This window comes from Lynx rufus, unplaced genomic scaffold, assembly GCF_022079265.1.
Source record: "Lynx rufus isolate CCGP_SWC_20201006 ecotype Redwood Valley unplaced genomic scaffold, mLynRuf1.p SCAF_7, whole genome shotgun sequence".
Taxonomy (NCBI): domain Eukaryota; kingdom Metazoa; phylum Chordata; class Mammalia; order Carnivora; family Felidae; genus Lynx; species Lynx rufus.
The window spans coordinates 45798716-45813364 of NW_025814889.1; the positions used below are offsets into that span (position 1 = coordinate 45798716).

General features: G+C 48.4%; 1 protein-coding gene across 3 annotated transcripts in view; it reads left to right on the plus strand.

The window, feature by feature from the left end:
• ETV6 (ETS variant transcription factor 6) overlaps positions 1 to 14649 on the plus strand; it is a 251345-nt gene that overhangs the window by 59390 nt on the left and 177306 nt on the right. The window lies entirely within an intron of this gene.

A 14649-nucleotide genomic window follows, 5' to 3' on the forward strand; every position in this document is an offset into this window, starting at 1 on the left:
AGCATTTTGTTTAATCCTCAGGTGGAGGTTGGAAGCCTGGTACATATGGGCCCTTTTGAGCGGTCCCAGAGGCCGGGAAAATAGGGGTCTCACTGACTGTTGGTGAAGCGAAACACATTCCTTTCATTAGCCTTTGTGCTATTCCCTCTTTCATCCATCCAGTCCTTTTTAAGGGATAGTAGTGCTGTTAGAAACATTCCTTGTGTGGTTAGATTTTCAGCCTTAACCTAGTCGGACACTTATGGTGACAGGCCAGTTCTATAGAGGCCCTGTGTGGACTAAAGGACTCAGAAGCCAGTCTAGTCCCATCCCTTCCTAGAAACGTGACCTCTCAGGCATACATCACCTCATCGTGGGTGGGGACGATATTCCTGGTGGTGCCCGTCTGTACCATTCGGGGTTCTCTGGAGAACTAGAACCAGTTGGGTGTGTGTGTGTGTGTGTGCGCGCGCACACACACACACACACACAGACAGGTTTATTGTAAGGAATTGGCACACGCAGTTGTGGAGGCTGGCAAGCCCCAAATCTGGAGGGCAGGCAGGCAGGCTAGAGACCCAGGGGAGAGCTGATGTTACAGCTCAAGGCCAAAGGCAGTCTGGAGTAGAATTTTCTCTTCCTCGGGGAAGACCTCAGTCTGTTTCCTCTTCAGGCCTTCCAACTGATCGATTGCACGAGACCTACCCCCATTACAGAGGACAATCTGCTTTACTCCAAGTCCACTGATTTAAATGTTCATCTTTTCAAAAAAAAATTGCCTTCACAGCATCATCTAGTCTGGCACGTGACCAATACCTGGGTTCCACGGCCCAGCCACGTTGACACGTAAAATGAACCCCCGCACGATCTCGCAAGGCTTTTATGAGGGTCAGCTATGAATGGTCGGGAGCCGGAGGCATGTATGGGGAGGCAGCTGTCTTTCAGTTCTTCTCTTTTCCCTCTGTCTGCCTTCTTCACCTCCTGAATTTTGTTTCCTTCCCTTCCTCTTACCCGTTTCTTCCTTCTTCTGACATGTGCTCTCCTTCTCCCCTCCGACTCTGAGATGGGAGACCCGTGTGAAGTGAGAGTAAGGGGAACAATCCAGTGGGTGATTAATGTGTAATGGAAAGAGAATGACAGATCTTGAAGTCACTCTGACTGGAGTTAATCTCGCCCTTTTATGGTCACGGGCAAGGGGATATACCTCTCTGAGCCTCTGGTCACTGATTTCTGAAATGAGGATAATGGTATTTATCTGGTACAATTCTTATGATGATTAAATGATTTAACATAATCATGTACATTTCCCTTGCTTCCAGTTGTGTCCTCGAAGTAGAGTGTATTTTAAGTTGAAAGCATTGCTCATTTTGAACTCCTTCAGGCTTTGGGTGCCTAGCCTTCCCATGAAGATCAGATGAACTGTTTTGCTATGATGGTGAACCATTGTTTTGATAAAGTCTCTTAGGGAATGTTCTTGTGTCTTAGTCTCTTTTGCTATTTCTCAGACACTCTAAGCACACTCCTACCTCAGGGCCTTTACATGTGCTGTTTTGTCTATATAGAGCTCTTCCCCCAGATAACTGTGTGGCTTATTCTGAACATCTTTCCGGTATCTGCTCAAATGTCACCTCTTCAGTAGGGCCTTCCCTGATTACCTTCTATACAATAACATACTCTTTCGCTCCATTGCACTTACTTATTTTTCTCTATAGTGTTCATCTGAAATACATATTTCTTTTCCACCCACACCTCCCACTAGAACAGTGGTTCTCAACCTTGGACATTCATTATAATTGCCATGGGAGCCTTTAAAAATCCTAATGCCACGTTGCACGCCAGAACGATTAAATTAGAAACTGTTGGTGTGGGGGGTGGGGAGGGGGGAGACCCAGGCATCAGCATTCTGTAAAACTTTCCAGGTGATTCCTGTGTGCATCCGGGATTGAGAAGCAGTGCTCTCGTCTAGAACTTTACTACGAGAATGTGGACCGGTAGCGCCCACATCACCTGGGGAGCTTAGTGGAAATACACATGTCTGGCCGCCCCCTCCCCCCACCGGGCCCACTGAGTCTGATTCGACTGTTGGGCATGATCTCCAGATGAGCCAGGTGCCACTGACGTTGGGGATGGGCTGCACTAGAATGTCACCTTGGGGCACTGTTGCGTTACATCCTTGGTGCTGGAAGAGCGTGTAGCGTCGAGTAAGCGCTCACTGAGTATTTACTGAGTGAACGAGGAATTAACGTTAGAGATGAGAGAAAGGAGGCGATGAGGGAAAGAGGACAGAGAAAGAAAGAGAAGGCAAGACCCAGGGGAAAACAGCTTTGCCCTGCCCACATTCCCCGGGGCCCGGGTATAACCTGCTGCCTGCTCCTGCTTCAAGCCCGCGTCCCGCGGGCTTGCCTCCAGCTATGGTGCTTTCCAAGGTGATAGCTGACTAATCAAAGATACTGCGATAATGAATCGCCTAACTACCAGGGCCGACTTCTTCCCTGCAAGCATAGATTTCATTAGGAGCCCGCTGAAACCAATTTGCCAGTTAAGTCATAATTTAGTAAGACTTTATGGACTGCCCGCTACACACGTGGCTTAACGTGGCTCAAGAGGTGAGGCACCAAAGATAGAAGAGAGACACTTACGGTCCAGCAGTAGAGACGGTCGTGGACGTGAGTGATTCTAACTTGAGGCAAAACGTGATTGGTGCCGGAAGACATGCAGGCAGGGTGCTGTGCAAGGTGAGTCGTGGGTGCTTATCTCAGGGTCAGGGTCGGAGTGGGCTTCCTGGTGGAAAAGCCAGGGGCACATGCGTGGCTGGAACATGGGGTAAGTGAGGCGTACCCAGGAGCGCAGGGAAGGCGGGTAGGAGGCGGTGAGGGCGGTGGGGTACGGCCAGCTGTTTCCTCACGACAATCCTGAGAAGTAGGGGATGTTGTTTCCATTTTTTTTTTAATTTTTAAAATTAAAAAAATTGAGATACAGGTGACAGGTGACGTCGGATTCGTTTTAGGCGTACGATGTAGTGATTTGCTATATGTATACACTGGGCAGTGGGTATCACAGCGAGTTCAGTTAACATCCATCACCACCCAGAGTCATGAACTTTTTTTTCTAATGAAGAGAACTTTGAAGATGTAGTCTCTTAGCAACATTCAAATATGCAATACAGGGAGCGCGTGGGTGGCTCAGTCGGTTAAGTGTCCAACTTGGGCTCAGGTCACGATCTCGGGGTTCATGCGTTCGAGCCCCACGTCGGGCTCCATGCTGACAGCTTGGAGCCTGGAACCTGCTTCAGATTCTGTGTCTGCCCCCCTCCTTCCCTCCCTCCCCCTCTCTCTCTCTCTCTCTGCCCCTCCCCATCTTGCACTCTCTGTCTCTCTCCCAAAAATAAACATTAAAAAATTCTTTTTAATTCAAATATACAGTACAGCATTGTTAACTGTAGTCGCCATGAGGCACATTACATCGCCAGGACTCACTTCTTCTATGACTGGACATTTGTGCCTTTTGACCCTTCCCCATCCCCCCACCTCACCCCTCTACCTCCCGCCTCTGGAAACCACCAATCTGCTCTCTGTGAGTTTGTGGTTTTTTTATTTTGTTTTGTTTTTAGATTCATGTAGATGTGCGATCCTAAGGTATTTGTCTTTCTCTGACCTATCTTACGTAGCTACTTTCATTTTAAGGATGAAAAAAAAACAAGACTCACAGAGTAAGTAACTCACCCAAGGTCACACAGCTGATAAACAGTGCCGTTGTGGGCTGCGAACACAGGTCTGTCCCATGTAAGCTGTGATCCTCGCGGCTGTGACTGGCTGTCTCACGAATCAGCCCTTTCTCCCACTGCTGACAATGGGCAGACCTTACAAAGGAAGGTCAGGCATTGCTTGCCTTATTTTTGAACAATTTTGTTTTCTGTGACTGTCATAAATTGGGGATTTATGGCAGCCGAATTTTCTCTGAGACTTTGGTCACAGTCACACAATATGACCTTTAGAAGTAAAGGTTTTGAGTTCCTTAAAAAAAAAAAAATCTTGATTGTGAGTGGAGCTAGAAGAAACCTAACCCAAATTGGAGCATTTCTATCAGCTTTCTTTATTAGGTTTCTAATAACAAGGAATAAATATTCAGCAGTTTTTTCTTCGCATAACTAGAAGAGCCAAGGAAGAGTGGTGACCTTTGACCTAGCTGTATCAAGCCTATGATCTTGGTAAAAGGGAATTTGCTCAGCGCTCTGGGTCTCACACTGAAAAGCTGAAGAAAGCAGCATCTTGTATATTACCCTTCTGTTTAAGACCATTTGGACCCACTTAGGTGGAGAATCAGGGCTGTGACCTGGTGAATTGGGACTGATTTATGCACACTCCCACCCCTGCCCTGTGACCTAAATGAGTAGGATCCACTCAGACTGCTTCAGTTTCTACGCATGCGCACTAGTATTTGGTGGAAGTTGGTTGAATTCTGGCTGAAACTGGGGAACGTGGGGAGAGCAGAACTGGTTTCAGACTCTCTTTCGTCCTTTTCTCCAGGAAAGCACTGCAGTAGCTCAGAAGACTCCTTATTCAGAGCAGCAGTTGAGAACCTTAGACCCCTCCATTTCTCTGTCTGTGAAAGAAAAGGAGGGACCTAGTCAGGGGGACCACTGATCACTCCTCCAGCTCTAAAATTCTGTGATTCTTCTTCTACGCAGTGAGTGAAATAGCTGTTGAGCTGCTGTATCGGTTTTGCCTGTATTTTCCCCCAGATCTGTGTATTCAGCTACATATGCTCATGTCATCCGGTTTTAAGAACACCTCAGTGGCCTCCGCACAGTTGTGCACAGTCCATAAGCTGCCCAGCCACTTATCCCAGGCTTGTGAGTAGGTGCAGATTCTCATCTCCTAGATCTAAATAATGAGGTGGATTTTGATTCTGGGAGCGGAAGGCCCAGTGTGGTGAGCAGTGGGCACTCATCCAAGCAGGTCCTTCCGGTCTTCAGTGCACACAGGTGGATGGCTTCCCCCGAGCCTCAGGGAAAACCTGTCTTTGGCCCGGCATTGCCCTTCCGGCACCGTGGGTGCTAATGTCATTCTTGCACCCCAAATGCAGCAGGGTCTGCTCAGCTCCATTTTCTTCCATTTGCCAAGAAGCAGGCAACCAGCCCTGCCTTCCCAAGAGAGAGTAATAAACCTGGAGCCAGAGGGGCCACATTTTCAGCGCTCTGATGGCAATGACTTTGGTTCCCTTATTTCATCGCCGATTAGGATGCGCGGGCGGTGCTGTGTGACCCAGAGCCCATAAAGCATACCTGCTTCCTGCTGATTTCATGGTTCTGGAGGGGAGGCTGTGCATGGGGATTAGGACAGACTGAACTAACAAGCAGGGGGCCGTGGACTAGTTACTTATACCAAAGGGAATCACTGTCCTTTTGTAGGGAACACAGCTGCCTTTCCCCATAGTATAGCATCGTAATGCTGTGCGCGCGTGTGTGTGCCTGCTGGAGAGTAAGGGGTGTCCGTCCATCTCTGGCTGTCATGTCTGAGAACATTAACAAAAGGCTCAACCTCACACGCCTGCGGGTGAGCACAAGACAGCTACTGAGGCATTCAGAGAAACAGTGTCTCTTGTCTGCTGGCTCCTCTCGAATCACTAGGGAAAACCTTCCCCAGACCACTTCTTAGAGGGGATAGTTTGCGGCAGTTCTGTCATTTTGTTGTTGTTGATAATCATTGGGAAGTTTGCACCCGGACAGACTCCAGACCAGGAATGGCCCTAATATCACCCCCCCCTCCCCCGCCCCGCCATCGTCCTGATCCGTGTCTGATCTGGTATTACTTCCTGTGGCAGCCCCTTCTGTAGCTGATGGGGCCTGGACTTTCCGCAGAGAGTTAACAGCCTGGAAGTGGAGCTCTCTCCATCTCAAAAGCACTCATCTCATGCAAATTTCCCTTAAGCTGAAAAGAAAAGAACAAACAAATAGAATGCCAACTTTTCAAACAAGCTTGGGAAACATTGGGAAAAAGTCAGACTATGTATAAATCAGAGAGAGAAAATGAGGCCCATAATCAAAGATTTGAGATAAATGTGGGGAGTCTCCCAAAAATAGTGCTCCAAAGTGAGCAGTGCTTGGTGTATGTATCTGAGCAGCTGTTTCTGATGCCGCCATCGCATTGGTGGTATTGCCCCTCTCCGGGCACCCTGTGCCCCCTGTCGCCTGGCCAGCACCCTCCTCTCTGGGGAGCGGCCATCCTTCCATGCCTCACCCTTGCCAGCCCAAAGCCTTACACCGGGCTTGACCACACCTTGCTTCTGTTGGCCCAGCTTCCCAGACTTATTGGAGTGACTCTTTGACCGGATTTTAAGTGCTTGGCAGGACCTACTGCATCATGTGTGGGGCCCAGTGCAGGATGGAGACGCAAGGCCCCATGGTCAGAAATGGTGAAGAATTTCAGGACGGCTGCGGGAGAGCATTGGAACAAGGACAGGCGAGCTCAAACGAGCACGAGGCCCCTGTGCCACTGCACGGGTCCCACACGCGCGAAGCCAGCCTGACCTCAGGATTGCATTTTGGAATAAGCAAGAGTTGGTTGTAAGGCTGCCTGAGAGGCCCGGTCTCGGCGAGGGCCTCTGGCGAATCCCTGAGCTGTGATTCACAGCCCTTCAGACGGGAATGGCGCAGGGTCTCTCTCTTTCCTGAAGTTGTTGAGGTTGTGCTGAATGTATTTGTTTCGTGCTTCACCTTGGACGGTCAGGGTAGTCCCTTGGGCAGTCAGTTTCTCTGGCATCTCCGGAGGTAGAAGCAGACCAGATTCCATGAAGGATGGAGAAGTTACCCAAGGACCGGCCGAGCTGCCGCCCTGCCCATGACACAGAAGCCCGGGCTGTGGGGAACCACTTTCCCAGAGTCTGGGGTACATTTGCTCCAGGCAGGAGGCCTGCATCTCAACCTAGGAGGCGCTGCCTTCGTGTCCAGCATCATGTTGATGTTCTTTGGCGAAGGAATATCGCGTTTGCCTCCAAATTATTTTATAATCTCTTTGGGCCATGTGACTCATCTTAAAAATGCCAGCAGACTTTTGGCCCCTAACGTATACTGATCTTTGAGGTCTGCCGTGTGATAGAGACATCAGTCCTGTGGGTAGGGGAGTGAAGAGGCTTTTCTTCCCTGAGGCACAGGCTTCTGTAGTGTTTCCTGCACTGAGATTAGGCCACGCCGGCCTTTCACTCACCAGGGATGGCAAGGGAAGACTGGCTGACAAATAAGAGAGCAGGCCCGTCTGTAATTTCACAGGACACTGAATAACGACAGCTTTATCTCTGAGCAGCCCCGGGGACGGCCTCAGTGTTCCCCACAGGGAGAAGTTCCAGGTGCCACGGCTTCTTTGGGGCGCGAGGGCAGAGTCTTGGGGAGGAGAAAGGCAAGTTCAGACACTAAACTCCAGTGAGGGTGGGGCTGGAGAAAGAAAGGGATGGAAGAGGGAACAGGAAAGGAATCATAACAGATTCTCTTCCCCCTTTCTTCCTTCTGCCTTCACACTGGACCTTTTGGCTTCTTCCTTCCCTGAAATGGAAAGCGGTCGTGTGGTGGCATCCAGAAGCATGGGCTTCTGCTGCCCGGGCTCCCTGGCACCCTGGCTGGCCCTGACTCATCCGGGAAGTGAGGGCGTCTTTTACAGCCTCCTCTCCCACCAAGGCCTTGGACTTCAGCCATGCAGGACGTGTCTGGTCTCCCACTAATCAGAAGTGATGAGCAAGTAGTGGCCATTTGTACAGATTTGGCAAAGGGGTGGACGCTGGTGATTATTTGTATTAGTGCCGATAGAAGGGGGGAAAGTACATATGTGAAGATGTCATGAGGGACTTCTAAGCATGTTTAGGTACGGCCTTACTCCTTAACGTTTGTTGGTTTGTTTGTTTTTAATTCTGGAGAGAGAGAAGCAGAGAGAGAGGGAGACAGGGGATCCAAAGTGAGGTCCGCACTGTCAGCAGCGAGCCCGATGGTGGGCTCGATCTCATGACCTGAGCCAAAGTTGGACGCTCAACCGACTGAGCCACCCAGGTGCCCCTACGGCTTTACTCTTTAAAAGACAGAAAGAGCAAGTAGCACAGCCATCCCCTAAGTGAGCCTTGAGAGCGTGGTCACGAAGAGAGTTCTAGGTGGAAGTAAGAAATCTTACTGAGTGGGGGGGGGTGTCATGAGCATAGGTTTGGGGGTGAGGCATGGGGGAAGTCAGCCCTGTGTTCAAATCTTAGCTCTAGTGCTTAAGAATTCTGGGACTTAACTCCTCTAAACCCATGTCTCCATAAAATCAGGATAAAAATTGCTTGCCGGGTTGTTTTAGAATTCCACAAGATGATGTTTGTAAGGTATCTGGCAGATGCTTTAGCACCCCAAACTGTGCAGTAGGTACCTAGGTCATTTTAGAGTTCTTGCTTTTCTTATGAGAGTAAAGATGTCACGGGCAGTTGTGATGGTGGGAAAAGTCGATTATCAAAATTAAGATAGGATCCATAGAGAAGTGATGGATCTCAGCCTTTTCACCTGTGATCAAAATTGCCCGTGATCTTGGCATCTGTAAGAGGTTTCATTCAAGGTAAGAAGATACCATAGGTTGCCCCTGTAGAAATTCCAGAATTTGAACGTAATGCTTCTGTTCCCTTGCAGACTGGGCTGACGCTACAAAGTTAGCCTGGCCTGACTGTGTCTGATAATTAGGGGCTGGGAGAACAGGGAAAATTGAAGCCCATAGATAATCCCAGTGTCTCGTTTTAGCCAATAACAATTTTTCTCCCACCAAGTCCTTACCAGAGCTGTTAACAAGGAGAAAAATTGGCTGGTTTGAGTTTCCGCACCTTTTATTCTCCCCTGCTTATCCTCGGTAGAGGTGCTAATGAACAGTGAAATGGCCAAGAGGTGAGCTGAGTGAAGTCACAAACTGGATAACCGGCTTGAATAATTGAGTTAACCCAGCAGAAAGAACAGACTACTTGCTATGCATTGTCAGGAGCCGAATTAACACTTGCAGCAAAGCTTTCCTTTTCAGTTTTCTTTCTTCTTCTTCTTTTTTTTTTTTAATGTTTTAAATGTTTATTTTTGAGAGAGAGAGAGAATGAACAGAGCCCAAGCAAGGGAGGGGCAGAGAGAGGGGGAGACACGGAATCCGAAGCAGGCTCCAGGCTCTGAACTGTCAGCACAGAGCTCAACGCGGGGCTTGAACCCACAAGCTGTGAGACCACGACCTGAGCCAAAGTTGGACTCTTAACCGACTGAGCCACCCAGGCGCCCTCCCTTTCAACTTTCTTTTTTGTCTAGTGATGGGTATTTTGGGACCCTGTGGCCTATTTAGTCTGCTAACTGATGTCGGGATGCTATGAAGGAGTGAAACCACTAGAAGAATATCTAAGGATTTCTTAACCGCTTCTAGCCTTCTTCTGTCAGGGTATAGACAAGAGTCAGAGAAGCCAAATTGACTTCTCTGAAAATAAAGGGAATGGTGATTGCTCTCAAGCGCCAGTTCTAGGCCACTCCCTAAACTGACAGACTGGATGATTCAAGTATTTTCACCTTTGCCCAATGCCAGGCAAGTCTGCTCCCCACGAGGGAGAGGTATTTTATAATCTGTTTTAATGTAGCCACTATCTGGCGAATCGCTGTACTGTTAATGAATTCTGTGGTGCTCACACTGTTCATCAGAATTATCAAGAGGGCTTTTAAAAACGGTTTGCTGGGTCCTTCCCCTGGAGTCTTCGATTTAGGACTGGGTAGGGACCAAGAATTTGCAAATCTGGAAGTTCCCAGGTCTAAGGACAGTGCCTTGGGAACCACAAGTGTAATGGATAAGAAGGTGAGCTCTGAGGGGCACCTGGGTGGCTCAGTCGGTTAAGCATCTGAGTCTTCACTTTGGCTCAGATCATGACCTCACTGTTTGTGGGTTTGAGCCCCTCATCGGGCTCTCTGCTGACAGTGCAGAGCCTGCTTGGGTTTCTCTTTCTCCCTTTCTCTCTGCTCTTCCCCCACTCTCTCTCCCTCTCTCAAAATAAATACACAAACAAAAAAGAAGATGAGCTCTAAAATCGGACTACCTGGATTTGAATCCCAGATCTCTCACCTGATAGTTATGTGACTGGCTAGTTAAAGCTGACATAACCTCTTGGTACCCAAATGGTCTCACTTATCAAATGGAAATACTAGTATCTTATAGGGTTGTGAGCATTAAATTAATTACTGCATGAGAAGCCCTTAGAATAGTGTCTGCTGTGTGACAAGTGTTCAGTATAGACTCGCGTGACTCAGTGATAGGCCCTCTATGACAGTGAATAGAGTGGCTGATGTTTGTTGAGCACTTACTATATCCCAGAGACTAAGCACTTGGCAAGGATTGTCACATTCAATACCCACAACTGTCTTTCTCTCCTTTTTTGCTTCCTGCCTTACTTCTCATTTCATTTTTCTTCTACTCTTCCCTTCCTACCTCCCTCCCATCCTGTCCTGCTCTTCATAAACAATCTTGTAACAAAATTAATACAATTCTAAATAATAAAGAAAGTACACATCTTTTTTTTTTTTTTTTGTAAAGTGTGACCTTCAGGAGTATGAAGGCCTTCTTCATCTTGGCCTCCCAGTGTGGTAACAGCCATACGGTAGGAGTTTGCTGAACATTTATTGCACGAAACTGGTCATCCTTGCAAATCAAACTGGATTTATCCACCAGGGTTCCCTTCTGGTTGTTCATCCTGTCCTGGTTTCTAACACATTCATGAGTTTAGCCTCTGTTCTTACTCCCTCTGGCTCACACCCACCAAGACAAGGTGGTGTCCCCATCTGTCTACAAAGCTTTTATTTCACTGGCTGCTACCTGGACGACTTGTCCACATTTTAAAAACAAGACACCCCCCCCCCGCCACCCCAGGAAGAACCTGGGACCCCGTTTGGGCTCCTAGGACTGACTGACACCAGGCCATCCGAAGCCACCCCGTGCTCCCTGACCCAGGAAATTGGTGCTGTCTGCAACATCTCCCTCCCAGCCCAGCCTGCCACATAAGGGACGCCAGTGTCCGCTCGCCTGACCCCCATCTTGTAGGGAAGTTGGTCGTCAAGTGTTGCCCAGTTACGGTTGGTTTGAACCCGCAACTAACCCATGCTGCCTCCAGATCGCAAGCAGGTCAGCCGCCTTGAGTCTCTGGTTACGCTTGCAGCTCAGATTTCCCTCCAGCAGGTCCTGATAGGGGCTAGTTTTGCACAGTTGATGTGGCCAGGGCTCATGGCCAGGTTTAGGATTTCTGTGTACAGCCGTGTTAGCAGGCGGCCCCTAGGGAGGGAATATGTTCTGAGGGGTTGGAAGGAAGTTTCTTTGCATGCAAAGCATGTTCCTGGATCTTTAGTGTTTGGAGCCAGTCTTGCGGAGTGGATCTGTGCCAGTCAGCACCAGGAGAATTTTTACTAAGGGGAGAGTCTGTAAACCCCGTGACATTTCAAGGGTCTGTGTTTTCATTGTTTCTCTTTGCTTGCCCCATGACTGGGTATTACAGAAACATTGCTTGAGGGCCTACTGTGTGCCAGATACCCGGCTAGCGACTCGCAAGGGCGGGGAGAAGAATGCAAACGTGGATAAGGCCTCAGGAAGCCTCTGTTTCCACGCTGCGTATCAGTGGAAGATTGAGTTAGTGACAAGAACAAAGAGTTCGGGGAGAGGGAACTGAGAAAGAATGACAGGCTTTCGAGAAGTAGGAAAAAGTGTTAACTTGGAGAAATTTTGAGACAGTTTATTAAGGGATTGGTAGTAGATATATATCTCGATATGGGGCTTCTCTGGCTGGGCTGCACGGTCCATGCATGAGACCTTCGCAGGCTTCCCAAATGGCTTTTGCCTGGGTATTCAGCATTAGCATTGAACCTGTATAGGGGAGACCTGTCTCATTATATGACACCAAGGTTTTGGGTAGAGCTCCCCCAGTATCCACACAGATAAGTCTTATCCTCCGTCCCCTGGGTCCTCCAGCTTCCCATTTGGGAAGAGTGGAGTTCTATGACTATATATTGCTTCTGTCGTGAACTGGCCACCGCCCCCTTCTCTGAGCATTTTCCCTATCAGGTTCACCCTGGGTCAGGGCACATCTTTCCTCCAGGATCCATTCCCTGCCAGGAATCCACAGGGAACTTTTAAGGCTTACATTTCTTCTTCCTCTTCTTCTTCTTCTTCTTTTCTTTCCTTTTTTTTTTTTCTTTTCCCCATTCAACACCTAGTCTCGTGCTAAATACTTACATGCTATGCTGTGAATAGGAGTGTGAATGGATTGGTCAGAATTCCAAATTTTAGTTGCAGGAAGATTCTTTTGTTTTGCATCGTACACGGCTTCACATGAGGAAGGGTACTGACAAAGACTTGGCAATCTGGAGATTCTGTTTGGAATGACATTTGCCTCAAAAAGTGTTGACCTGTTTTGTGACCGACCAGGATGGGGTTTCCCGTTTGCCTACAATTTCAGCAAAGTTCAGTCCATTGAAGGTCTATCTCAAAGGCAATATACATTTTTAAAATTTCAGAGCAGTGTTCGTAAGCTGAATTACAGCTTCCTCTTGTCTTAGCCTCTGGAATGCTGGATTATTTTGAGTGTTTGCCGTGTTACCGTCTGACTCCTTCCAGTCGCCTCCAGGATGGGCAAGATTCATGTCTCAACCATTTCTGTGTCCAAGTATGGATTCACAGTGCCTGTCACTGGCACATAGTAGGTACTCAGGGAATTTTTAGGGACTCAAGAAGTGTTCTCAAGAGAAATGTACTCAAGAAGTGATGAGGGCGCCTGGGGGGCTCAGTCATTGAAGCATCCCACTCTTGATTTCACATTTCGTGAGACAACAGCACAAAGCCTGCTCGGGATTCCCTCTTTCCCTTTCTCTTTGCCCCTCCTCCAGTCATGTGCACTCGCTCTCTCCCTCGCTCTCAAAATAAATAAACATTAAAGAGCGACCAAATGAATGGATAACTTGGCTTTTCAAAGTTCTTCAGGGCATTCCAAATGGCAGAGGGATATGTCTGGAAGAGGGAGTGTGAGGAGTCCAGGGGACAGAGGGGAGATCAGCTATATCCAGAACTTGCAATAGTTTCCTCAGGAAACATTACCAGATATCATGGGAGGTGGGGGAAATGACCCCCTTCCTCAATATCCTAGACTACAGTTGTCACACTGGGTACTCACTATGTGCACAGCTAATACAGTAGATAGGAAAAATTAACATGATGTGATTCTCCACCACCAAGATGGGGAGATCAAATATACCCAAAATAATTAAAAAATACAAATCAGTTCAAGATTAAGTGCATGAGTACTTAGGCTAGAGAGAGGAAGGAAAATACCTCCTGCGTGCCAAATACTGCATCATACAGCGGAAGGAGCCTTAGACACACACACACACACACACACACACACACACACACACGACTTCATTTAATCTGTACAGCCTTTCAAGATAGGTGTCTTTATCTCCAGTTTACAGACGAGGAAACGGGGATTTAGGGGCTGGGTCACTTGTGCAAAATAGCTAGTAAATGTCCGTGCCAAGATTTGAAGTCGTGGTTGGGGAAGAGATATATCTGTATGGTGGAGGGTAAGTAAACGTATGCGTGGGCAGAGCGAGAAAGATACCAATAGGCAGAGGCCCTGCCTTGTAGCTCTGAGGAGGTAGATGCACACACACACACACACACACACACACACTCACACACCCCACCCTGGATGACAAGTGTTGAGTCTGGAGTTTACCTGACTCTCCCAACAGAGAGAGCGGAACAGAAGAAACCTTACGTAGCACAGACAGGCCCACGTCCCATGGGTTACAGGGCTGTTTGTACGCGTGCACCAGCCAGTTGCACAGAAGTAGCTTTTGTGACAAGGGCCCCACATGAAAAACCATCTTTTAGGGCCCTCTACCTCATCAGGGCAGTGTACCTGGGAGCTTCCCATTCCACTGTGGTGGCCGCGTTCCCTTCGGTCATTTTATATCCCCTTTGTTCTTCTCTTTCATCCTTGTCATTCATGAAGTCACTTGAGAGGGATGATAATAATGCTAAAGAAGGCCTCAGAATAAGAAATAGGAAGAGCTAAGAAAATACAGCCTCAAGCATACTTGGAGCTGGTTTTCTGGTTAAGAGGCTTGATTAAAAGTGTGGGGGAACTGAAGCCGATTTTCGCATCATTATGAAAAGCAAAGGAAGTGTTCTAGCCCATGTGCTGTATAGACTGCATCACAGGCTCGGGGAAGAAGCCTGGGGCTTGGTGGTCACAGGTGAGCACGGAGTGCTACCACCAAGGGCCCCCTGATGGCTCCACAGGAGCTGACCCTGGCCAGGAAAGTGGCTCTGGTTCCAGTTATAGGACTTGGTCATGGGACTTCTAGAAAGACTTCGTGGGGCGTCTGGGTGGCTCAGTCGGTTAAGTGTCCGACTTTGGCTCAGGTCATGATCTCACGATTCATGGGTTCAAGCTCCGCGTCGGGCTCTGTGCTGACAGCTCGGAGGCTGGAGCCTGCTTCGGATTCTGTGTTTCCCTCTCTCTCTGCCCCTCCCCCAGCTTGTGCTCTCTCTCTCTCTCTCTCTCTCTCCCCCCCCCAAAAATAAAATAAACCTTAAAAAAAGGCTTCTGTTGCCTGTCCTTTATTCTTTCAAGCTGTATATTCATTCCTCACAGTGGAGTAAA